Genomic DNA, 25,384 nt, shown 5'->3' with positions numbered 1-25,384 from the left:
TATGAGAAAAAGAGGAAGGGAGGAGGAAGAAAGGGAGAGACCAAGGGAGTTCCAAGGTGGGCTGAAGGGCTCATTGTCTGACTGTCACTTGGCTGTCACCACCTTCCCCAGTTTGGGGTGTGCTGTAGAAGCATGGTTGTGTTCTGATGCAGCAAATACAGACGGAAATGATGGCCCCTCTTTCTTCCTCTCTCAAATAGCCTGCAGTAGCCTTGTCTCATAGTGCAGTCATCACCAGAGGGGAGGGAAGAGCGAGAGGCAGCAGAGGCAGAGCCTGGGTCCCCCTCCTCCAGACTGCTCACCTGATTGTAGATTCCCTCTTGAAGTTCAGTAGGAGCCATGGCCACCACAGGCCTTCCACAGCAGCCTCGATCACAGGAGCTTTCTGTCCTCAGGTGTGACAGAGCTGACTTACTTTTTTGAAGGTAAAACAGGGATATGTGAATTCAGTATGGTTTGGGTTTTGTTTCTGTTTCTGAGACAAGCTCTCCTCAAACCCACAATATGCTGAGGATGACCTTGAACTTCTGATCCTCCAGCTCTTATTTCCCAAGTTCTAGGATTACAAGTGGGAGCCACTACACCCAGTTTAAGCAATGCTAGAGATCCAACCCCAGGTCTCCCAAGTGCCAGATTGTTATTCTACCAACTGAACCGCACACCCAGCCCAATGTATTGGGTTTCATTTACCCTAAGTTGTAAATGGCTGGGCCAACCCAAGGTGTTAAAAAGGAAGCATCATCCCTTGTATGAATCTGGTCTACCAGAGTCCCATTGAGTCGGAAAAGGCTTGCTCTCCAGGAAGCCACAGGGCTTCTGATATCAGAGAGCTACTTATTGAAAAAGCCTGAACATAGGTGGTGACAGTCCCTTTAAATACAGATGCAATGATTTGGCTGGATTTTTGTTGTTGTGTTGGGGATGGGATATAGATCATCATTGATGCTAAACCACAAAGGACACCCCTTTAAGGTAACTTGAGTGGGGAGCTTCATAGCCTGGTTCCTGGACAGTGGGTGCCATGCTCACTGTACCTGAAGCAAGACTCTTCTTGGGCTCTACAAGGAGACTTTAAGGGTATTTTTGGCCAGCAGCAGAGCTCCTCAAAAGCCATGCAGACCATCATGCTGATCCCTAACACTTCCATAGCTGAGCTCCAGGCTAAGGGATGCAGCTTCCAGACCCGAGCGATTCTCCACCTGCACTCCAGGCTGAAGGATGCAGCTACCTTCCCAGGATGAGAACAGGCAAGATCCAGCTTTGCCAACTGAATGTTCAGGGGTAATGGAAGCATGAAGTCCATCTTTCCAGGCTCGGAGAGGCTGACTTCTTTGTTTATGTCCTGTCTCTTTATATGAGTCCTTCATGCCTTAGTTCCTACCAGTACTACTGTAGGAGTTACCCACACGGGTCTCCCTGGTCCCACCTCATCTCCTTCAATCCTTAGAGCATGTGGCCAGTGACATGACTGCCTATTAGCTACATGTGAGCCCTGCATTGGTTTCTAGTGGTAGAGGTAGGAACCATCCCAGCCCCTGAACCCCAGGAGTCCGTGATCTGGTAGAGAAGACCGACTGGCAGATCTTGACAGCCCTGTGTCTTGAGTATCGTAACAGGGATGAGCTGATACTGCCTCACCAGTCTCAATGAACCAAACTGATGACACCAGAGCTGAGCTCTGACAGTAGGCTATGGCCTGAGAGCCAGGGAGGCAGAGCACTGGACTAGCTGGGGAATACTGCCTACCTTGCCTTCGGTCTCCAGGACCATGGATGGAGGAGTCTTCATGCTGGATTGGGAAATGCCCTGGATGTTTTCCTGAGCCGGCTGAGACATCTTTATTTTTTCTAGACTCCAACTTTACTCCCCAAAGAAGAGCCTGAACTCATCAGAGAAGTGAGAGAAAATTCTATATTTTCTGTCTCTCCCTTCTCCAGGTCCATCTTGTCCCTCTCCTACATCCACCTGTAGAACGCTGGGCCGCGCCTTAACAACAGCCAGCCCTTGAAGTGTCTCCAGGTTCCTTGTTCTGATCCCAGCATCTGAGATGCCTCTGAGGAGGCCTGCCTTCCAAGCTTTGTGTTCACGTATCTGGATTCACCCGTACAAAGCCTGGCACTCAGTGGTGGCCAAAGTTCTGCTAAACTGAGATTAGCTATTGATGTTTGTTTCTAGTTGAATTGTGTCCCTAAGAAAAGGATTGCACTCATTCGAAAATTAACTTCTTACCATGTCCATTCAGTTTTTCACACATTCAACCAAAATTTGAAGTGACGTCTGTGTATCTGGCACCAGCTAAGGTTCTAGGTACCCTCACATCACTGCTGTGGAAGGACATAGAACACACAGCCGGCCAAGAAGGCAGTCTTCTGAGCAGAAGACAGTTATAATCTACCGTGAGAATGACATGGAACAGAGGCGGGCTCCCCACATTTGCCTCAGTAGGGATATCATCCTACAGAAGGGAAATTCACTTGTGACCTTGAAGGATAAAGCTGATTGTCCTGAAAAGAAATGGATCGAGTCATTGCAAGGAATGGGAAGAATGTGGACAAGGTATGGCCATGTGCTCAGGTGCCACACGTGTGGCCTAGGATGAAGGGGGTGAGGGTCCTGAGTGTTAGGAAGCAAGGCTGAAGACATCCAGTCCCCATTTTGCCTATTAATCACTTTTCATGGGCTAGCATTTTCCATGTCATATTCCAAACAGCTTTTAAGGTTATAAAATTCTTTTTGGCTAAATGTCATTCTTTTAAAATTACATTTATTTCTTTATCTATTATGTGTGTGTGTGTGTGTGTGTGTGTGTGTGTGTGTGTGTGCATATGCACAAGCATGCATGCACACATGTCTGCATGCACACCCCATGCCATGGCACTCAAGGAGGTCAGAGGGCAACCTTTAGGAGTCAGTTCTCTCCTTCTCACATGGGTCCTGGGGACTGAACTCAAGTCACCAGTCTTGGAAGCAAGTGCTTTTAGCCGCTGAGCCATCTCTAAGGCCTTGAACGCCATTCTTTAAACAAGGCCAACTTACAGCATCTCAGGGTGGAAGGCCCGCCAATGTCCCTCCCATATCTTTAGACACTAAAATCAAAGACCCTGGACCTCTAACAAAGCCAGACCTGAATCTGGGGCCTGCCTCTGCCTTTCACCAGCTCTTGGCTGTGGATAAGTTATTTACTTTCTCCAAGCCTCTGTTTTCTTCCCTGTATAATGGAGATAAATGTTCCCACTTTGTAGGACCCACAGAAGTGTCAGATACTTAGGAGGCACATTGATGCTTCTGTTTAAATTCCAGTAACGGGAGAGGCCATCTGGAGTGGACCAAGATGTGCAGGGAGTCAAGGCTGCTGCCGGGGGCGGCCTGGAGACCTTTACCCAGGTGCAGCCTAATGTCTTTTTCTTAAATTGTCTTTAGAATGAGCAGATTCAATCTCCTTCCAGTGGGTCCCTATACTTTGCACTTGGTGGTTATTCATTAGTACCAAGTCCTCATTTCTTCACTTCTGACTGGCCCTCCCTTTTAACATTTGAGCTCTCAAGATGTTCTTTGTTTCTGTTGCAAAGTGTGTGTGTGTGTGTGTGTGTGTGTGTGTGTGTATGTGTGTGTGTGTATGTGTGTGTGTGTGTGTGTATGTGTGTGTGTGTGTGTGTATGTGTGTGTGTGTGTGTGTGTGTGTGTGTGTGTGTGTGTGTGTGTGTGTGTGTGTTGGCGGGAGGGGATACAAAGAGGTGAAGTGTATTTTTAGAGCAATAGAAGAGCTGGCAGAAATTGAAAATAGGGTTTTCAAGCTTGTGTGTTTATGCTGCAGAAGGAAGGCTCCACAGTGTTCTCTGCGTCCCGTTCAATATCTAAGAAGCTTTTTGCGACATGCCTTCCAGCATTCTGATTAAAAAGCATCCTGCCTGCTCCTTGCCTGCACCCTTCCTGCCCCCTCCCCCAGTAGGGCCCTGGATGTACCAAGGGGGTGGCAGCCCTCAGGGGAGATGCCTTTCTGCTCTGGATGAGCAAGCTGCTGTCTTGGTTTGCAGGGCCCAATGATCAGGGCAGATTAATCCCCAGAGGTGGTCGGTACACAATTAACATTTTTGCCTCTTATTTTAATTAAGAAGGGCCAAGGGATAGGATGTTAGCATGTCTAATGGGACCGTGTGGCATGTGCCGGCTGCCAGAGAAGTCTCAGTTATTCACACTTGTTGAAGACTTTCTAGATAATTAAATACGGCATTAATCATTTGCTGAGTGGACACAGGTCCTTATTTCTCCTCTGGACTCCTTGCATGCAGGAGGCAAAGTGGCTCCCCGATCTGGTGGTTCCCCAGCACACAGGCGGGAGCTCACCCCATGTGTGCCCACTTCCAGTGATTTTTGTAGAAAAGCAAAGATTCCCGAAGACATCTGCCCGCGCTGCTCTGACAGCGGAAGCTCTCTTCACAGGCGCATTAACATGACCTCATTAGTTCCTGCATCTACTCTTCTAACCACATAAACCAGAGTGCGGTAGGAGCCAATCATGCTAATTACATCAGATCGGTTTGCATATTCATAAACCATTTTCTGTTTTATGGACAGCAAAAATAAACACAGTATCTCTTTAATAATTTTAAGTGGGTCACTTTCAGGACTGTATCTGTTTTAAATAAATTATCATATTGTTAAAGGCCACAGTCAAAAGCTATTTTTTGAGCAGCCCCAGAGGTTAGGGTTGGGGGCAGGGCACATGGAGGGTGCTCTGAGTCACAAGGATTAGCCAGTTGGTCAACTCCTAAGGTGTCTTCTGCTCAAGAAAACCCCGAACTTGAAACCCTGTCCTGATTTAGTGAACAGCTGCAGTACAGCCTCCCACTGATGACCAAATATATTATAGTCGGAACTCTGAGACTATTGAAATCACAGTCTTGTGCAGTGGGAGAGGAACCCACTAACATAGCAGTCCTTGGGGTTCCTGGGAGAGGTTTCATTTTAGGGACCAAGTTTAATAGTCTGGGTTTTTCTCAAAGCTCTGTGGGAAATGGACGTTAAAACAATTAGAAGGGACTGGAGACATAGATTGGGGGGCAAAGTGCTTGCTGGATAAGCAAGAAGGCCTGACTTTGAGCCCCTTAAAGAAAGCCAGGCATGGTGATTCGTAATCCCAACACTGGGGAGACAAAGACCCCGACCCTTTGGCTCTCTGGCTAGCCAGTCAGCTTAACTGGGGAGCCGCAGTGAGACTGTCTCAAAATGTAAAACGGACAGTCCCTGAGGAATAATACTGGAGGTTGTCCTTGGCATCCAGAAGTGTGTGTGTGTGTGTGTGTGTGTGTGTGTGTGTGTGTGTGTGCTGTGTGTGTATGTGTGTGTATATGTGTGTGTAGGTGTGTAGGTGTATGTGTGTATGTGTGTGTGCTGTGTGTGTGTATGTGTGTGTATATGTCTAGTGTGTGTGTATATGTGTAGTGTGTGTGTGTGTGTGTGTGTGTGTGTGTGTGTGTGTGCTGTGTACATGCACCAGCACACACAAATTAGAAGCAAACCTGCAATGTGGACTTCGCCACTGTCCCACTGTCGTGGTCTTTCCCTGGACAATTTTGGGGGCAGAACAGGCCCACTCAAGGCCCCAACCTTGAGGGGCAGGGAACTTCCTAATCCATGGCCTGCAATCCTCAACAGTGAGGCTGAGTTATGGATTTCCTTTGCTTTGGGTCAGAGGACCAAAAGGTTTGAAAAACAAAAATGCACAAGATTTCCAGCACAGGCTCTTAACCTAGTTAAAAGAACTCACTGTCTTCAAGACATCCAGACCTAGTTACCCTGACCGTTGACTTGTTAATCACAAATGGCTCCTATTCACTCCTCCTGGAGGACAGGTAGTGTGCTAATCTGATGGAGGAGTATATGTGTTTTAAGCCGATCTTTCTTTTAAATCATGTTTAATATCGAGGCCATCTCCCTTTACATGCAGATTCAACACCATATTTATTTCTGGAGCTCGCTTTTTTTCCCCTCTTTGTTGTAAACATTCCTGGGTGAATTAATGTAGCATTTCCTGGTGGTGGTGTGGGCTATCCCATTTTTTGTTTTGTTTTGTTTTTTGCAATATTCCTTCCTAGAGAGCTCTTGTTTCTATTAATGCAAGAGGCCCCTGACTCTGATCTTCTCAGGGTCCTTGGTCTCAACCTCCAAAAGCTGTTTGCATCTCTCCCCCTTCACCTTGGCTCCTGACTAGGTTAGCGGATCGGCACAGATGGCTTCCCCGTATTATTAGCAGAGCCACAGTTGAAGCTTTTGTGTGTCAGCCGCGTTGATTTTGAAACACCCTATTATTTGTGCAATATACCTTGGAATTACAGCTTATAATTTCATGAAAGCCTAACATATCTAGATGTTTACAAGTTCTATCCCTTAGGGAAACGTATAGTGTTCATTTCTTTTGTTTAGTCTATTTAAAACGGGACCAGATACAAAGCAGCAGTGATTGACAAATTAATGCTCTCAGCTCCTACTCAAAAGTACTTGAATTATTAGTACAAAAAGCGTGTTACAAACTGTAATAATTTTAACTCCATTTCATTGCTAAAAGCTGATAATAATGAAAACAAATGAAAATAGTAATGCAATCTAACACTAGCCAGAATGGAAGTAGTCACCGAGTTGGGACTCTGCAATCAGATAATTAGTTCCATTAAAACTCGGGAACAGGTGAGGCTGTTCATTTGTTTTGGATTCAGTAGTGTAGGAGGCAAGAAAGGAAAAAGAAAGGGTCCTGTGCAACATAAATCAAACCTTGATTTCCTCTTCTCCTCCCTCTTCCCACCACAGCCCAGGGACGATATTCCCAGGGTGACAGCTGCGCTCCCACCACGGAGGGGAATGAACAGGACCAGTGGGTGGTACCCGTGTATGTGGAGGGGTCACTGCTGGTTGCAATTAAAACAAATGAGTCTGCAAGGTGCAAAGACCCACCTTCCTACTGTCTCAGCCGTCCTGGGGGAAGGGGAAAAAGCAATGCATTGCATAGATGGCCAGGAGGCCCGCCCTGAGCAGTGCATGCCGGTTACTAGGGAGCCAGGATTCCCCAGAGGAGGCGGGGGGGGTGGGGGGGGGACGGACAATAGGATGTGTGCATGTGTAAAATTAAATGTATTTTTTTAAAAATCATACACATAACAGTATTTATTATACGAAATTGGTCATGCAATTATGGAGGCTAAGAAATTCCAAGGTCTATAGTAAGCATGCAGAAGAGAGTGTAAAGCTGGGTCATTCCAAAGTCCAAAGGCATGGGAATGAGGAGAGCTATGTTCCAGCCAGAGGGAAGATGTCCCATTTCGAGTAGCCAGACAGCAGGAGTTAGCCTCAGCCTCTCTGTTCTGCTTCAAGCCTTCAGCTGATTGGAGAAGGCCCACCAGCCCCAGAGAGGCCATCTGCTTTATTGGCCTACCAACTCAAATGTTAAGCTCAGCCCGTATAGTGTCCAACAGCTGAGTACCCATGACCTCATTGGGTTACCGTTCAATGTTATTAACTGTCATTCTTGGACATCTCAGTCTGAGCTCACCCCAGCCCGTGTATTTATTTGTTCCTGTCCACCAAGACAGTGTGGTCCTCCTGCCTGGGTTCTCAGGTAGATGTGCTGTGCATATGTTCACTTCATGTAACAGCAGACAGCAGGTGGGCTATCCAGATAACCTGGGACAGCATCATCCTCTAAACGTTGGGACCCTCTCAGACTGTACTGTTGACACCCTAACCTTCTACCAGGAGCTCCACAGACTGTCACCTGGGGATAATGGACCATGTGCCATTCATCATCCATTGGCCAAAGTAAATGATGTCAGAAGGCCCATGCCTATGTGGCAGGGAACTAAGTATCCAAGTATGTAATACAGGAAGGCATAAAAACCTGTGCGGTGCCATTGGCCACAGGCAGTTTCCTGGTGCCCTACAAGGCTTTCTCTGGGCACAGAGGTAATCAAATGCACATCTGTCTGTTGTTCCTTCCAGTCTCTTCTGTGGACTCCTTTTTTTCCTTCCTATCATTTTACTTGAAATTCCCTTGGGTTGGGCCTTTGCCTACCTGTAAAGAGGATCATGTTAGAACCCTCAACCTGCCTACCCAACATGGACATTCTGGAACATTGAGCAGATTGCTGCTATGTGGTTTCACGGGAGCTTCGTGGCCTTTGAGTGGAGCCTGAAATTCCATGCAGGCCAGTCCCTGAAGGAACTCCTCTAAATTCTCTGGCAGAAGAAAAGGATCAAAGAGGCCTTACAGAGTTCCTAAGGGAGCAGAGGTTACGAAAAGGTGAGGGGTCACGCAAGCATGGATGCTTCTGAGCACAGATGAACCTTCCCCGGGCACGCAAGAAAAGCTGGCTTGATAAATAGAAAATCCCTGTGGTTGATTAGGAAGGAACTCATGCTTGGAGGAGAGATAAGGCTCAAGGGTCTGGGACTCTGGTGTCCTGCTAATTAGCAGAGGAGTTGGTTTGGAGTCAGACAGTCCATAATTGTCAGCCTTGTTTAGGGAGGTGGTGCAGGTGGTGAGGGGTGGGGGGAGCCTGACATTGTTTTTACAGATGGCAATTCAGGGTGTCTTCCCAAGATATGGAACACTGGGCCAAGACATTCTAGGAATCCTGCCTTAGCCTATGAATCCTTGTAGCCCCTGAACCCCAACACGGCTACACGGCCCAGTTTGGCCAGCAAGCTCATTAAGACTTGGCTCCACCAATACTGGGTCTGTCAGAACCCACACTCAGCCGGCAACTGCCCGAGGTGAGCTCCTCGCCCCCCTTGCAGAGAAGCCTCTGCCTTCAGAATTATATGTTGTGCAGAAACGCAGCTTTGGTGTTACCCACCCCACCTCCTGACAAACCTGACAAACGCATTCTCATGCAGGTAATTAAGAGATGATGTCAAAGGAACAAAGCTCTGTCACTGGAATAATGGCTCCCCGCTGTTACGTTTATGCCTCAGCAAAGTCAAGTTGTTTGTCCCCAAAGTAGAACTTCCTATTCCTCTGACAACTCTCTGTGACATCCTCCTTCATCCCACTAACTTCCCTCCCTAAGTCATGACAGTGGCAGAGCTTGGTGGCACCAGGAAGTGGGGGAGAATTCTCTTTGCTCAAGAGGCTTGGGCTGGGACCACAACTCTGGGGTTCCAATCCAAGCTTTTCCACTTTGACGCTGTGAGAATCACGGACAATAGCTCTCTCCACTACACCTTTATTTCCCCTCCTCTGCCATCAAAAGAATATCTCCCAACCTTGATTCCAACGCTGAGTAGTAGGCTGAGTCTTTTGGCAATCAGATTATCTGACTATAGGAAGAGTGTATGTGCCACGGTGCCACTAGGTTCCATTTCTGCGCCATATGTGTGTTCCTGCTGCTGGTGGACACCCCAGTGAATTCATAGAATAAGTTAAAATTGATTTTAAAGGTATTAAAACTGGACATTGATTAAGGTGACTAAAGAACATGTGCCTTACGTGCCTTTGTTGTGCTGTGCGCATGCGTGTGCGTGTGCACGTGCACGTGCACGGTCCAATATGATGTTACATAAAGATGTTATTCTCCTATGTAAGGCCTTAGTGGGAAGCCATAAGAGGCTGGAGGTCTTCCTGTTCACAAGCATGGTGAGCATTCCACTGAGAAGTGTACACTGCACCTCCTGGGGGAGTGTCAACAGACCGGTGAGTACATCGGCTGAAATGTTGCACACAGAAGGACACGGAGAGGATCTCCCAGCACAGACGTGGAGAACTCAAGCAGAGAAAGTAAGTGGCTCCTTGTTAAGGTGGGAGGGATATCATCAAGATTCCAATCTCGCTGCTGCAAATGCTCTCCTTTCTCCCAGGTGTCCTTTCATGGTGCTCGGAATAGTTTCATTATCACCAGTCATGAGGGAGGATGGAAACTCCCAGTCTCCACTCAGATGGTTCAGTGGCTTTTACGGGAGAACCTCCCAAGGGGCGTGAGGAGGGAGGGGAAGGTGCGACTTGAGGTTGAGACCTCAGTGCTGTGTCTTGCTCAGCCTTTGCCTCTGGCATGACCTTGGGCAAGACATCTGAACTGGATCTATCGGGGAGGGCACACCTGGTGCTTCATGAAGTCTCCCCCAGACCCATCCTGCTGCTCCGCTACATCGGACCCTGGCGATCGTTTTGCAGCCATGTGTTATTGATCCCATGTTTACAAGATGCTTTCAGAATGGTATCAAAATGTAGTTTTCCTTAAGTTTACATCTCTCCCCAGATTTGTCATGTGCATGATTAATCACTGGGCGAGAAGCCAGAATTCCTCAAAGCAAATTACTAGAAAGGATCTTTCCCTTTAAGGAGAAAGTGCTGTTGGAGGTTTCCCTTAATTTCTTCATTTTCTTTCACGTTTTCTTAATGTAAGGGGAAGAAGAGGATTGGAAATCAGCGGTTCTGGCTGAGATGGATTTGTCTCTTGCAAAGCTGGGTACATTGGCGTTATCGCACAGCATTAGCTCTGACACTAAGCTTTCTGGGGGGCTAATGTTTAGATGACGTTCAAGGAAAGATATTTAGGAGATAAATTCTTTTTGTTTGGTGTGGTGTGGTGTGTGTGTGTTGGGGGGGGTGTTCATGCCATGGTACTTGTATGGCAAAGGACAACTTGCAGGAGTTGGCTCTCTCTTTCTGCCACATGGGTCCAGGGGATCAACTCAGGTTGTTAGCTTTGGTGGCAAGCACCTTTATCCACTGAGTCATCTGGGAAATTCTATATCTGTCAAAGATTATCATAATTAAGATATCATTTTTAGATTTTGACTTGTGTTAAGAGGGAAGGATGGGGTAAGGCAACTTGGGGTTTTTAAGACTCAGAAAAGTCATTTGCCGCTTTCTGCCAGCCTCTATAATAAACAGCTGTAAACTGAGACACACAGAGAAAGAGCAGAACAGGAACCAGGAGGTAGGATCGACAAGAACCAGGATGATACGGCAGCATGAGGATGCTCAGAGCAGACGAAAGACACACAGGAGAGGAAAGGGTGGGAGGAAGCAAGGATGCTAGAGCCACATGCCAGCTGCTAAGAAAAAACTGTGGGGTCTTCAGAATGGCTCAGCAGGTTAAAGTGTTTTCTGTGAAAAGCTGATGACCTGAGTCCAATGCCCACACACTTGCTTTAGAATGAACACACCACACACACCCACACACACACACACACCATACACAACACACACATTCACACACACACACACACATTCACGCACGTGCATGTGCACACACCACCACTACCATCAATTAATTTTTTTAAGTAAATAGATTTCTAAAGCTCACTGTGGTAATCCAGGCCTCTAACCCTAGTACTCTGGAAGTTTAGACAGGAGACTATAAATTCCAGGCCAACCTGAGCTGCATAGGGTGACCCTGTCAAAGAAGAAGGAGGAACAGAGGGAGGAAGAGGAAAAGAAGGATTTCTAGTAACAATAATGCTGTAGCTCTGCTGGAATGTAGACTCACTCATTACCCTAAAACTTCATGTGAAATTTGCTGCACACAGACCACTGACGAGTCGGACTCCTGGTCTTGTACTTAATTTCTTTTTTGGGGAGACCTCTTCTACCCTGGCTCAGTTTCCCTTTGGGAAGGTGACAGGTGGCAGACTCACCCTGAATTGGCCTTTACTGTATTTACTGCTCCTTCCATACACCCAATGAGTCAGGAAGAGGAACCCAGCTGCTCAGCCTCCTTCAGTGAGGGCTTTTCTCTCCACAGAGACCCAAGCACAGGAGCCCCAGCAGGCAAACACAGGGTGAGGTTTCCAAATCTGCCTTATGTTTTGAACAATAAAGATTCTATCCAGGTCTGATGGAGAGACTGGCTGAGACTGATGTCCGGTGATGGAGTACTCTAATGTCAGTGTGGGAAGCTGGAATATCGTGGAACGCCAACATCGACTCTCAGAAACAGAGCTCTCTGAGCTTAGTAGGTGAGTGAAGCTACAAGACAGAGGATAGGCATGGCTGATCCCCTATACAAGGAGAACCTTGGTGATGTAACATCTTGTGACCCAGTCGGTGGTCTGCCCCGTCCAGGACAGGACCCAAACTGAAAGTCCATAGTCATGTGACCAATCTGTGCTTTCCCCAGCTCACTTCCTCAGTGCTAACAACCTTCCATCTCTGTCTGTGTGGCCACTCCTCTTTCATGAGGTCCAAAACTTAGGCAGGAAGAGGAAGGGCACACATGCTAGGTCCCTTGTGCCAACCTGGCAGCTGAAACTACAGGCCAGTGTAAAGGCTCATGGGATGAAAGAATGAACTGTTAGTTGATTGAACAGAGGCAGACTAGAAGGATGGAAAACTAAGTAGACATGGGACAGGAAAGGAGACCCTCACTGTAAAGTCTGGCTGATCTTTCACCAGGGCAGAGTCAAGAATTTTAGCACTCAGAAGGCAGAGGCACGTGGATCTCTGTGAGTTCAAGACCAGCTTTGTCTACATAGTGAGTTCCAGGCCAGCCAAGGCTGTGTAGTGAAACCCTGACTCAAAAACAAACAAACAAACAAAAAAGAATTTTAGCACAACTAACAAAACTTGCAGTGAAGGTTGCCTACATAGAGACAATATTTGTACAGAAATGTTTCAAATAACAGTATTAAAGTAACAATGAATAGTGCTTAAGAGCAAAAGGTATATGATCTTTAGGCTTAACTAGCTGCAAACCTGTAATTTTTGAGTCTTCCATGTCTCCTAACTTCTTTGTGACCTAGGAGAGTAAGGATTCCTTAGACCCCTTTAACCTATCTTGGTCTATAATCCCATCCAGTGTGCCTTAGAAACCACTTATGATCTCAACTTCAGAAGAGCTGTCCAACTCTCTGGAGTAGCCCACACCTGTGTCCTTTTCCTGAAAGTCTCTGTCTGCCTCTCCTTCCCTCCATCCCTCCTTAAAGGTCCCTGTTCAGATCTATACTAAAACTTTCTGTGGGCTAGCATGATGGCTCGGAGTTAATATTCTTGCCACACAAGCCTGATAATCCAAATCAGCTCCCCACAACCGTGTAAAAAAGCTGGATGTGGTAGCAAGCATTTATAATTCCAGCACTTTTAGGGCAAGATGGGTGATGAAGACAGGAGAATCAGCCAGAAGTTTGTGGGCCAACTAGTCTGGAGTATACAACACAGCATGCTGGCAGAAACAAGAGAGATCCTGCCTCAAAAGCAACGAAGAAGGAGAAAACCAACTCCCCAAAAGTTGTCCTCTGACCTCCCCATATGCAGCATGGCACATCATGTCCACACTCGCATGCTTACATTCACACACACACACACTAATGACTAAATAAATATATTAAGACAAAAACCAGCTGTGTCTTTTTTTTTTTTTTTTTTTTTTTTTGGTTTTTTTTTGAGACAGGGTTTCTCTGTGTAGCTTTGCGCCTCTCCTAGTACTCACTTGGTAGCCCAGGCTGGCCTCGAACTCACAGAGATCCGCCTGGCTCTGCCTCCCGAGTGCTGGGATTAAAGGCGTGCGCCACCACCGCCCGGCCAGCTGTGTCTTAATAAACTCCGGGTTTGCTTCATATGGACTCATCTTGAAATTCTTAGCTTTAGAGCCTAAGTGGAGATCTCCGAACAGACGTTCTCAGGCTGCTGCAGCTGTGGGGGTGGGTCTTCCTCCCCGGCTTCTCTCCTTCCTCTGCCTCTGACATAACCATGGGTATCAGTCAATGAAAGCTGGTCTAGATGATGAATTCACAAAGTAGAGGTTAATCTTAGGTTCAAGCACATACTGCTTCTGCAGCTCAAAACAGAATGATGGCGATTCCACTTGACTTAACCTAATAATCCTGCTGTCCCAAGGCCTGGAGAGAATCTTTTCTGAGATCCTAGCGGCTCCTTCAGGAATAACCATTTAGGTTGGTTACTAGATGTTTCCAGCACATATGTCCTACCATCTGATGCCATTCCACCCAGAACCCAAAGGAGATCTTCTCAAATTCGGCTCACTTGTGACTTGGGGAGAGCTGTGACCCAGCAAAGATACCTTTGAGATCTCATCTGGTTATTTTAAGATAAGTAGCCAGTTTGAGCCATCTCCTCAGCACCTGGCATGCATGCTGTCACACAGAGGGGTAGGTTCCCAGGCATCCTACACCAACATCATCAGAAGAGAGGAATCATTACCGTTTTCATCTTCTAGATAAAGACACCGAGGTCATAACAGCAGATGTTTCTGGAGCAGCGACTTCAAAAACGCTGTGCTCTGTGCCTTAAAGAGAGCATTCTGTTGGTTTCTCACAACTTCTTACAAGGTGAGTTGGGTCCCTCCAAATGCAAGCAGTGAAACAGTAATGGCTTAGAATGCATTTAGAGACAGGACCCTTAAAGAAATAAGGCTTTTAGGATGGGCTCGCATATAATCTGACAGGTTTTATTTTTTTAGAGGAAACGTAGCCGCATGGGTCCATTCAAGCACAGAGGAGAGAGGAAAGGATGTATGAGGTTACGGTGAGCGAAGCAGAGAGACCCGAAAGGAAGCCAGCTCTGCCTACACCTTCATCTTGTCTTGGACTGCCAGCCTCTGGAACTGAGAGATGACCAGTTCCTGTTGTTTAATTCATCCAGCCCATGGAATTTTGTTGTGGTTCACACTTGATGCTCATGATGACATGCTACTGTGACCCTACAGATGATGAAGCTGAGGCTTGGGAGATCTGCAAGTGAGGAGTTGGGATCCTGGGGTGAGCACTGGGACTCCAGAGTCCACTGTCTGCCCCTTTTCTCTCCTCACATAAAAATAATGACTAAAGATCACGCCCACAGAGCAGAGAAACTGAAGCCTGAGGCTGAAAGATGATGTCATCATTGTATCGATCAGTATTGCCTTAGGACACAAATTCATCTCCAGCTAACAGTTCTCTGCTTCTCAGGATGGGAAGGGCATAAAGACAGCGACCAGTAAACAGAAACCATTCTGTGGTCTCAGAGTTAATTCAGGGACCAGAATGAATGTGGTATCTTATGAGTTAAAGTTACTGATAACAAGCACCAACCAGTTGAGATGGTTGTGATTGGAAGGGTAACTCGGGGGAAAATCCCCGACCCTGGAGCCAGGGTTTCTGGTCTATTCCTTGTGACTTACTGTGACACTGACCTTGGGCAAACCACCATCTGATGTCTCTGTACTGCCCTTTCTTCCCCTGTAATACAGAGTCAATGATTCCAGTTTTAGACAGCAACAGAGAGAACCCAAACCGGAAGTCATCTGTAGAAGTTATTGACTGTTAAGCAGCCTATGCATTCTCTCTAAGCAAACCAATAGGCATCGCAGTTTTATTGTGCTCTGTGGAGGGCCTAACGAAGGCTGTGAGTTGAGTGGGTAGGGAGGAAGACTCCATCCAGGATTTGGCAAAATTAAATAGGTGAGCGGTGCCAGAGCATCACACTGTACTGGGCAGGGGTGGAGTGGGGGGGGGCGGTGCTTGGAAACCTCCTCTTCCCGCTCAGTGTGCAAACTGTTGCCGTTCCCAAACTCACAGAGATCTCCCTGCTTCCAAAGGAGAGGTGCGATGACACTTTTCCCACACAGAGCACACCGCACAGTCTGCTGAGGGGAGGGGCGTGTGCGGGAGTACGCGTGTGAGTGTGTGTTTGTATTCTGAGAGGCTGTCTGTGAAATCTAAAGGGCCAATATCACACTCAATAGCACCGTCTGGGGTGCCCCATCCTACGTGACACAATGTAAGTTGTAACAGATAACATTCTGGAAGTAATGTGGGGGTCTGTTTGGGGTGGATTCTGAGGGAGCTTGCCAGCTTTGCCTTGCCTTCAGGAGCCATTGCAGAGAACAAGCCATTCTCTTTGCCCTGTGGTGGGGATGAGAGTCTGGACGGAGGGCACTAGAGGGGAGGCCACTGGTCAGGGCAAGAAGGTGGGGAACACAGGAAGATGCTGGATTGAGGGCGCACGATTGCCCCAACCTCGGGTGAATCTGACCTAGATATCCCGATGTGCATCTGAGGACAGCAGTCAGTAACTCTGTGCTGTGTGCACAGAGCTTGTAGAGAGCAGTGGATGTTAAGCACTCTCACCAGAAAAAAACAAAAACCCCAAACGCTAACTGTGTGGGATGGATACGTTAATTGCTTGACTGGAACACTCATTCCACTATGTATATTCATGTCAAAACATAGAATAACATACCTTAAATATATGCAGTGGCTATTTAAAAACAAAAGGGTAGCGTGTGAGGCTGATGTTCTAGTTATTAGCTGAAGCCCTGGTATATTGTAAGGTTTTGGCGATTTTAACAACTAAGGTTAATTTAAGATCTGAGATGCTGAGGCTTCTCCTCACTCCCTTCCCTCGTCTTTCTCTTCCATCCCTCCCTCCTTTCCACGCCCCACCCATTTTTCCTCTTTTCACCTGGAAAAACCTTGCATTCTTTCATATGTATCCTCTGGGTTGTGGGTTCTACAGCACTTCTGGGACATCCCCGAACCTGGGAAGAAGCAGCGAGACTTTACCTTGTTCAGAATGAGTGTGTGGCTCATAAGATGTCCATAAGGCAAGACATTCAATAGGAAAAAAAAGATCCCTTGGCCCTGGGCCACCCACACCCAGGAGCAGGACCCTTCTCTAGCCTTGCACCCTTCCCTGTGTTGGGGGCGGGGCAGTCATGCCCACTGTTTTGTAACCATGTCTGACCCTTTTGTACTCCAGGCTGAGGACCTTGGGAAAGGCCAGGGACACAGCTCTGGGCAGAGGCACAGACATGAGCTTTAGAGATGCTAATTTGTGTAATGGTTCAGAGTTGATTGACAGGCAGCAGGACAATGAACTTGGAAATGTGAATGAACCAGGATGGAACCAAGGCTGCCTGGCCTCTGTGTTAGAGGCATTGAAGGTTTCTATCTGACTTCAGATTTTGACAGCAGCCCATTTGAGAAGGATCCGGATACTGCAGGGAGAATCCGGCAAGTAAAAATCAAGTGTTTAGACCCTTTTTCTTTTAAACCTGGGGATCCATGTGGCTGAGCTTCAGGGGGTCCTGAGATGAAATGTATCATTTCATTTGCAGGTGCAGTTTTCTGCAAAGGGAAGACATCACTTTCTTTCATTAGACTGTCAAAGACATTTGTGACAAAGCCATTGGGCCCTGGGTCTCCAGGCCATGCTGTAAGGGAACAGGTCTGAAATGCCAACGCCCTACCCCTTCTACATGTGTTCCAATCACCCATAACTAGTTTCCCAATTGCCAAATTCTCTGCCCACCTTTTCCTGCTCATGTGGCATTTGGCACTTGGGACCACTCCTCCCAGAAACTCTGACCTGTCTCTGTGACACTAGCATCCAGTATTTCTTGCCTCTCTGGTTTTTTCCATTCCTTTGCTAGCCTATTCTCAATTCACCCTTTAAGTGCCCAGCCTTCTCCAGGGTTCTTTCCTGTGCCCTTTTCTGCTAACCCACTACAGGCACACTTGATGTGGGTTCTCTGAGTGTGACAAACCTTTCCCAGATCTTCCTGAGCTTAACTCAGGGGTGCTAGGGTCCCAGGTCATCAACTGCCATCAAAGCTACCCTGAGCCAGTGATTTCCAAGTACATCGTTTCACACCCAAGAAAAACAAGGAGACACAGACAAATTGTGAGCAGAGGGAACATAGATTTACTTATTAAGCAAAATGAGAAAAACTCCTAACAGAAGGAGGGGTGTCTTGGTGTCCTTAGATATAACAAAAACCCTTGCAATTTTATAGAACTCCACTGGAAACCTCAAGGGCACCTGCTATCCATCAGCAAGTCCAGCCAGTGGTGCAAGTCCTGAGTCTGGTCCTTTTCCTGAGCCACAGCTCAGGCCCTCAGCAACCCAGCAGCTCTGGCACTCAGGCTCCCCACCCACTTCTCTGGCCTGGGTTTGTCCCCACACTGTCCTCCACACTGGTTTTTGCAGGGGTAGCTCTAGCATTCTCTACTGAAATCCTCTGTAGTTTCAGTCTGACAGAAGCGCAGATCTTCAGCATAGAACACAAGCCTTTCAGAATCCGTGGCCCGCTGCTCTCAGGACCTACCCATGTACTCACTGTCCACCCTCAGTGCACCAACACCCTCACACACTTGGTCCCCTCTCTCTTGCCTGGGTCATTCTTCCTTGACACTTTTCCTATCTCTGCCTGCCAGTAGAGCCACAATTTAGTTTGAATAAAATTTCCGTTTCTCAAATTGCACAAGCCACATTGCAAGTGGTCAAGAGCGTTGCACTGGCCAGCGGCTTCCATATCTGTAGATGGCGGGACACTGCCAGCTTACAGAGCCTTGAACTGGATGGTACTGGTCTAGCCAACTTTTATATGACCTCTGCAATTCATTGTATGTCACCTCCTCTTGGGGGTGTGGTGGTGGGGTGTTCCAGGCTAGGCTAGGCATGATTCAGAGTGCCTTTGAGCTGCCTCGATTACTTGGTGTGCAATTAACATAACAGCTCTGCCATTCCATAGGGTCCCTGCAGGCAGGGGTGATGTCCTTCTTGTCCAGTATCACTTGTGGTGGTTGGAATGAGAAATGTACCCATAGACGTCACTATTTCAATATGTCGTCCCTAGTTGGTGGTGCTCATTTGAGGGCGGTGGTTTAGGAGGTATGGCCTTGAGAGTGAAAAGCCCTGCCTACTTCCAGTTTGCGCGCTCTCACTCTGTGTGTGTGTGTGTGTGTGTGTGTGTGTGTGTGTGTGTGTGTGTGTGTGTGTGTGTTTCAGTAAAAGATGTGATCTCTCAAGCTTCCTGCTCCTGGGTAGTGCCTGCCGCTTGCTCACCTGCTTCCCCACGGGGACAGACCCTTATCCCTCTGGATCAGTGAGCTCAAACAAACTTTCTTCTGCAGCTGCCTTGGTCATGGTGTTTTCGCACAGCAACAGAGAGGTAACTAATACACACCCACACCCACCATGGCATCCAGAAATGAGAGAGAAGCTCGGTGAGTGTTCGTGGAACGGAGACAGGTGAAACCCACAGAGCTGAGTGGCAGAGCCTCGTTTGTAGAGCTAGCTGTGGGCTGCTGCCTACAGAAGGCCTCCTGGGGGAGTCAAGGCTGCAAGCCCAACACTGCAGGCAGAAAGAAAGGAGCCTTTTTATTCCCTTGGCCGGGGCAATGACAGGGACCCAAGGCCACTACTGAACACCTTTGCTTTTCAGTGCAAACAATCACGTTCAGAGATTCGGGTCCAATCTGGCTTCTCTCTAGGGTGGGGAGTTCACACCATTAGGAAGTCACAGAATCCTAGAATTGGAAGGGACCTTAAGTGTAATGTAACTCAGCCCTTCATCCAACATATTAATCTCTTCAGCAGCGGGAGCCCCTACTCATCACAGCTGGGAGTAGGGAGCACCCACTTTCTGGCTATTCCGTTTCCAGGCAGCTATTTGGGTGGAAAGTGCCTTTTTAATATTGAACTGCAGTCTACCTCTGGCTGCCTGCAACCTCTGCACAGGTTCTGCGTCCTCTCCCCGCCCCCACCAGGCAGAGGCTGCCCTGTCTTTCTTCTGTATATAGAGGCAACCTGTGGTTGTGGACATGTGTCTCTTCATCTGGGGTTAGATGGCTCATGGGTAGTTAATTCTTCTTGATTATTCCACAGCTTCCTATTCCCTGACCCGCTCCCACAGATGTGAGCCGGCAAACTTTTCTTGCTATGGGAAGAGTAATACAATATTCTGCCCTTTGTAGTTTTTTACAGATAAGAACTGGCACCAGGTCTTGTTTCAGACGTTCATAGAAGAAGCTGAAATGACAAAGTAGTCATTCTTGCCAGACAGGGATCCAGGGATGACATTGTCTAAGGCAGGGGTACCAATATCTCCGCGCTACTACTTCATTATGTATAGAAAATAGTGCCAATAGATAGCATCAATGATAAAAAGCAACAACAATAATATCTAGCCTCTGAAAGAGCTCTCCCTGCATCAGGTGGAGTTCTGAGCTTTGTGTCTGTTGGATGTGCAATAATCCTGGAAGGGATGTTCTATTGCTATCCCCACTTCATAGATGATAAAATTGAGGCACAGAAAGCAAGCACACCGTCTCAGTAGGCTCCTTTCTTCCCATATTATTCATGTGATTTCCTGGCTTGTGAGATGCACAAAATGTCTCATAGTGCAAGAGATTGATTTTTCAACTGATGGTGCCAAAGTGCTTGAAACCCCCCTGACTTTCCCATGAAGATGGTAGTATCCATTCAATGGCTGGGGAAAAAAAAAAGACTCAGAGGAGGCAATAGGTCTGTTCATCCCAGAGGCGATAAGTGATGAAAGCTAGAATTCCAACCTGCGTCTCCAGACCTGGTGGCGTGTGTGTGTGTATGTGTGTGTGTGTGTGTGTGTGTGTGTGTGTGTGTGTGTGTGTGATATATCACCATACCTCTCCTAATGAAAGTGGGACGCCATCCATGTATCCATATGAGATGGTGACTGCTGATGTACTTCACATTAGTTATTCCATTCCCTTTCTGAAGCACTTGGCTCTGGTGTATCTACCCCATGGTGAGGTGTTTCTGGCTCCATGCTCTGGAATTTCTGAAGAATATCTGCTCAAGGACCAGAAAGGTAAAGTGCTGGTCCTGTGGGAGTCATACCATCCCCAGCTGAGGCTGTGGTTACAGATGGACAGTAATCACAGGACCCACACACAGGTGTGGTGTGGCGTGACATTGGACAGTAATCTCAGGACCCCCCCCACATACACACAGATGTGGCATGCTATGACATTGGACAGTAATCTCAGGACCCCCACACAACAGATGTGGCGTTCCATGACATTGGACAGTAATCTCAGGACACACACACACACACACACACACACACACACACACACACACACACACACAGGTGTGGCATGCCATGACATTTCTAAGCTGTCTCCCTCTAGGAGTGCCACTTTCCCAGCTCCTCTTCAGTCTCTCCTTCATCACAGGTCCCATCCATGGCCCTGAGCTGGCCTCACAGCCTTCCCACTCTCCTATAAACCCAGACTGGGATTCCACACAGAGCACAAAAAAACCACCTGGAAGTCACAAGGAAGGCCCTGGGGTCTCCTAAATGTCCCCCTTCACCTCCAGCTATTCATAATCACCGACAAATAATGTCTCAGAACTATGACAAAGCCCACAATCTTCCTTTGTCTTGAGGCCAAGGATGGATTCACGTGGGATAAAATACCTGTCTGTTCACTGTGTGCTCATTCATCTATTCAGCAGGTGTGTCTCAAGTGTCTCACCAGGCTCTCCAAGATGTTAAAGGTAGGTCAGTGACCCAGAGAAGGTCACTCCTCGGGAGCTCCCACTCTGGAAGGGAGACAGACAACACACAAGCAAAGAACATTATGAATTCTTTCCTTGCTTTGAACAAGATTTATTTTGGCTCACACTTTTCAAGGGCTCGGTCTACAATCACTATCCAATGTGCTTGAGTCGAACAGCATGGCGGCGGCAGCATGCAGTAGAGAAGAGCTGTCTACCTGATGCCAGATAGGAAGTTGAGTGAAACAATCAGGAAGGGGCCAGGGTCAAGGTACTCGCAAGGACTCACTTCCAGGGACCTGCTTCTTCCAACTAGACCCCACCTCTGAAAATTTCTAGAACCTTCCAGAATAGTATCACAAGCTGGGAACTAAGGCCTCAGCACACAAGCCTTTGGGGAGTGGGGAATATGTCCTATCCAAACCACAATGGAAGGGAAGAACAGCAGACACAAGGATAGAGTGTGAAGGGGATGCCATATTGCAAGTCTGGTCTGAGAAGACCCTGGTGATGAGGTCACAACTGAGCAAACAGGTAAATGAAATAAAGGAGCCACCCATAGTGTAAGGGGGAAGACCGCTCCAGTCAGAGGGGAGATGTATAACAGCTTGAAATGGGACCACATTTGACCTGATCAAGGACCTGCAAGGAGACCAGTGTGGACAGAGCGGGGTGACGGAAGGCAAGGAGAGAAGCCGAGGGCAGAGATATTGCCTGAGGCCTGATGACATGGACTCTAGCTCAGATTGCCTTAATGTAGGGCTGATCTGAAGTCCAGACCACCCACTTAACACTGGGCACCAGCTACTCTGGATAGCCCAGGCTGGAGTTCAGAGGACAGTGGCCAAGGACAGATGGGACTTGGGGTGATGTGAAATGTAGCTGCTTCATGCCTAGAGCCAAAGTCCAGTCTAAAAGCAGAGTGGGAACCAGAGAACAGGCAGGCAGCCATAACCCGGAAGCAATCTGAAAGCAGGGTGGACCCCTCTGGTACCAAGCCAGTTCCCGCAGCAGGCCTCTCCTGGGACGGAAGGGGCTGTCCTCTGACAACACTGGCCCTGTCCCGCTTTGGCCAATACTGCAAAATCACAGAGAGGAAGGAGGAGTCTCCCTGAGGCTTCAAGGCACAGTTGGGTGCAGTCTGCAGCAGAAACGGGGTGGGGGGGTGGGGGGGTGGGGGGTGGAGGGGTTGAAGGCTGCCGTCTACACAGGACAAATTGCTCCTGAAATTCTCACCTAGCCCTTGTGCTCCTGACTGGATTGCCCAGCCTCACAGACTGAGCCAGCTTTCTGGTTTATCCATTGCTTCTCTGTTCTTCCATCCTGGAGGGCCCCAAAAAATCCTGGCACTCAGGTGCCATGGCCCCTTTTGAAGGTCAGGGATACCCAGAAGCCCCAGGTGCACTCCCAGGGCCTGAGGCTGGAATGAGGCAGGTGAGCAGGCAGGATCTCAAGTAGAGCCTAGTATCCTGCCCACGCACTCTAGAAAGTGTAAGACTCGTGGTGCTTCGGTGTGCAAAGCCTTTTGCGTGCATTTCCCACATGGGTGTACACACCCAGAGAGACCAAAGAGCAAAACCACCTGAGATACAGTTCACACACCATAATGTTCATCCTTTTGCAGATTCCAGATTAAACATCCAAGCCCAAGGCTGTCTGGGTGCCACTCCCCTCACTTTCGGCATCCCCCGGAAAGTGTCCCTCGGGTCCTTTGGCAGTCTCCTTTAGCGGTCATTCCTCTGTCTCTTTTCCTTACGCCATTGCAGCCACCACTCTGCGTGTCTACAGACCTGCACATTCTGGACATTTCGTGTAACTGGAATCATCCAAGGAGTAGCTGTTTGTGCCTCACTTACCATACAAATCAGGACTTCACTTTGTGTGGCTGAATAGTGTTTCCTCGGATGGATACATCACACCGTGCTTTCCAGTCCTCAGCTAATGAACTTTTGGGTTCATTTGTGTCTGTTTTGAGCTCTTGGTACTAAGGAGTCTGTGAACATTCACATGCAGGTTTGTGTGAAGACATACTTTTCTTGGGTGCAGTGGTCAAGTCATACATTGATTCTGTATTTAACCATTTAAGAAAAAGCTAGATCATTTTTCTGCAGTAACTATACCAGGCTGCCTTTCTGTTCTAGTGACTTCTCTGTTGTGGTGATAAAATACCACAACCAAAAACAATCTGAGGGAGGAAAGGACTTATTTCATCTCGTAGGTTACACAGTCCATCATTGAGGCATGCTGAGGAAGGAAGCTAGAGGAATGCATCTCACTGGCTTGCTCCCTCTGTCTTAGGTTCAGCCTGCTTTCTCCTCTTCTTCTCTTAAAATTGTTTTTATGTGTAGGGGTGTTTTGTCTGCATGCCTGTCTGTGAACTACAGCATGCTTGGTGTCCACAGAGACCAGAAAAGGGTGTCGGATTCTCTGGGACTAGTTATAGATGATTGTAAGATGGCATGTAGGTTCTGGGAGTCGGACTTGGACCTCTGGAAGAGTAATGAGTGCTCTTAACCGCTGAGTCATCTTCCCACCTCATTATCCAGCTTTCTTATAGAACCCAGAACTACCTGTCTGGGGTAGCACTGTCCACAGTGGGCTGAGCCCTCCTATGTCAGTTAGCAACCAATAAAACTCCCTCATAGAGAGAACCGGGCGGTGGTGGTGAACGCCTTTAATCCCAGCACTTGGGAGGCAGAGGAAGGTGGATCTCTGGGAGTCCGCAGCCAGCCTGGTCTACATAGTGAGTTCTAGGACAGCCAGGGCTACCCAGAGAAACCCTATCTCGAAAAATGAAGAAAAAAAAATTCCCTCACAGAGATGTCATAGGCCAATCTGGTGGAGGCCATTGACGTTCCTTCTTCCCAGGAACGTCAAGTTTATGTGTCAAGTTGACAATAAAACTAACCAGTATACTTTCCATCAGCAGTGTGTAAGTCCCAGTTTCTCTGCATTCTCATCAACTTCAGTTGTTGTTTGGTTTTTGCTGTTGTTGTCTTGTTTGGCTGGTTAGTTTTAGACAGGCTCTCAGGTAGCCCAGATTGGACTTGAATTTACCCTATGGCCGAAGCTGGCCTTGAACTCCTCAGATCCCTAAAGCTGGGACCGCACTCATGTGTCACCAAGCCAACTTACATAGTATTTTCTGTGGTGGTATTGTGTTCCCCAAAATATTGTGTACCCTAATAAATTTATCTGGGGTCAGAGACAGAACAGCCACAATATTAAACATGAGGATAAACAGTAGTAGCACACGCCTTTAATCCTAGCATTCCAGAGGCAGAATTCCATGTGTTCAGGGATACAGCCAAGCATGATGACTCATGCCTTTAATCCCAGAAAGCGAGCCTTTAATCCCAGGGAGTGGTGGTAGAAGGCAGAAAGATATATAAAGCGTAAGGACCAGGAGCTAGAAGCATTTGGCTGGTTAAGCTTTTAGCTGGTTAAGCTTCAGGCTTTCGAGCAGCAGTTCAGCTGAGAGCCATTGGGATGAGGACACAGAAGCTTCCAGTCTGAGAAACAAGACCAGCTGAGAAGTTGGCCAGGTGAGGTTAGCTGTGGCTTGTTCTGCTTCTCTGATCTTCCAGCTTCACCCCAATACTTGGCTCCAGGTTTGTTTTGTTAATAAGAACTTTTAAGATTCATGCTACAATTTTCCATTGTCTCTTTTGTTGTGACCATGCTGGTGGGTGTGGAGCAGCGTCTCTCTGTACCTGTCACTTGCATCCGTTTCCTTAGTGATGCTGAACGCCTCTCATCCGCTTAACTGCAGTTTGTGGGCCTCATTCCTTGGATAAATGTTTGCTCAGACTCTTGGCTGAGTTTTACATTGCTTGTCTGTTCATTGTTGAACTGGAAAGTTCTTTATTTTTTTTTAGATTTTTTTAAATGTTTAGTTTAATCTTTTATTAGTGTGTGTGTGTGTGTGTGTGTGTGTGTGTGTGTGTGTGTGTGTGTGTGTGTGTGTGTGACTATGTGACTGCATGCCACAGGTGTATGGGTGGCCAATAAGAAGAGATGTTGAATATCATGAAGCTGGAGTTACAGTTGGTCGTGAGCCACCTGATGCGGGTGGTAGGAACAAAACTCAGGGCCTCTATAAGAATAACACATTCTCTTAACCACTGAGCC

The sequence above is a fragment of the Peromyscus californicus genome, unplaced genomic scaffold (genome assembly GCF_007827085.1).
Source record: "Peromyscus californicus insignis strain IS unplaced genomic scaffold, ASM782708v3 Scaffold_5__1_contigs__length_169319896, whole genome shotgun sequence".
Lineage (NCBI taxonomy): Eukaryota > Metazoa > Chordata > Mammalia > Rodentia > Cricetidae > Peromyscus > Peromyscus californicus.
This window is presented reverse-complemented; position numbering follows the sequence as displayed.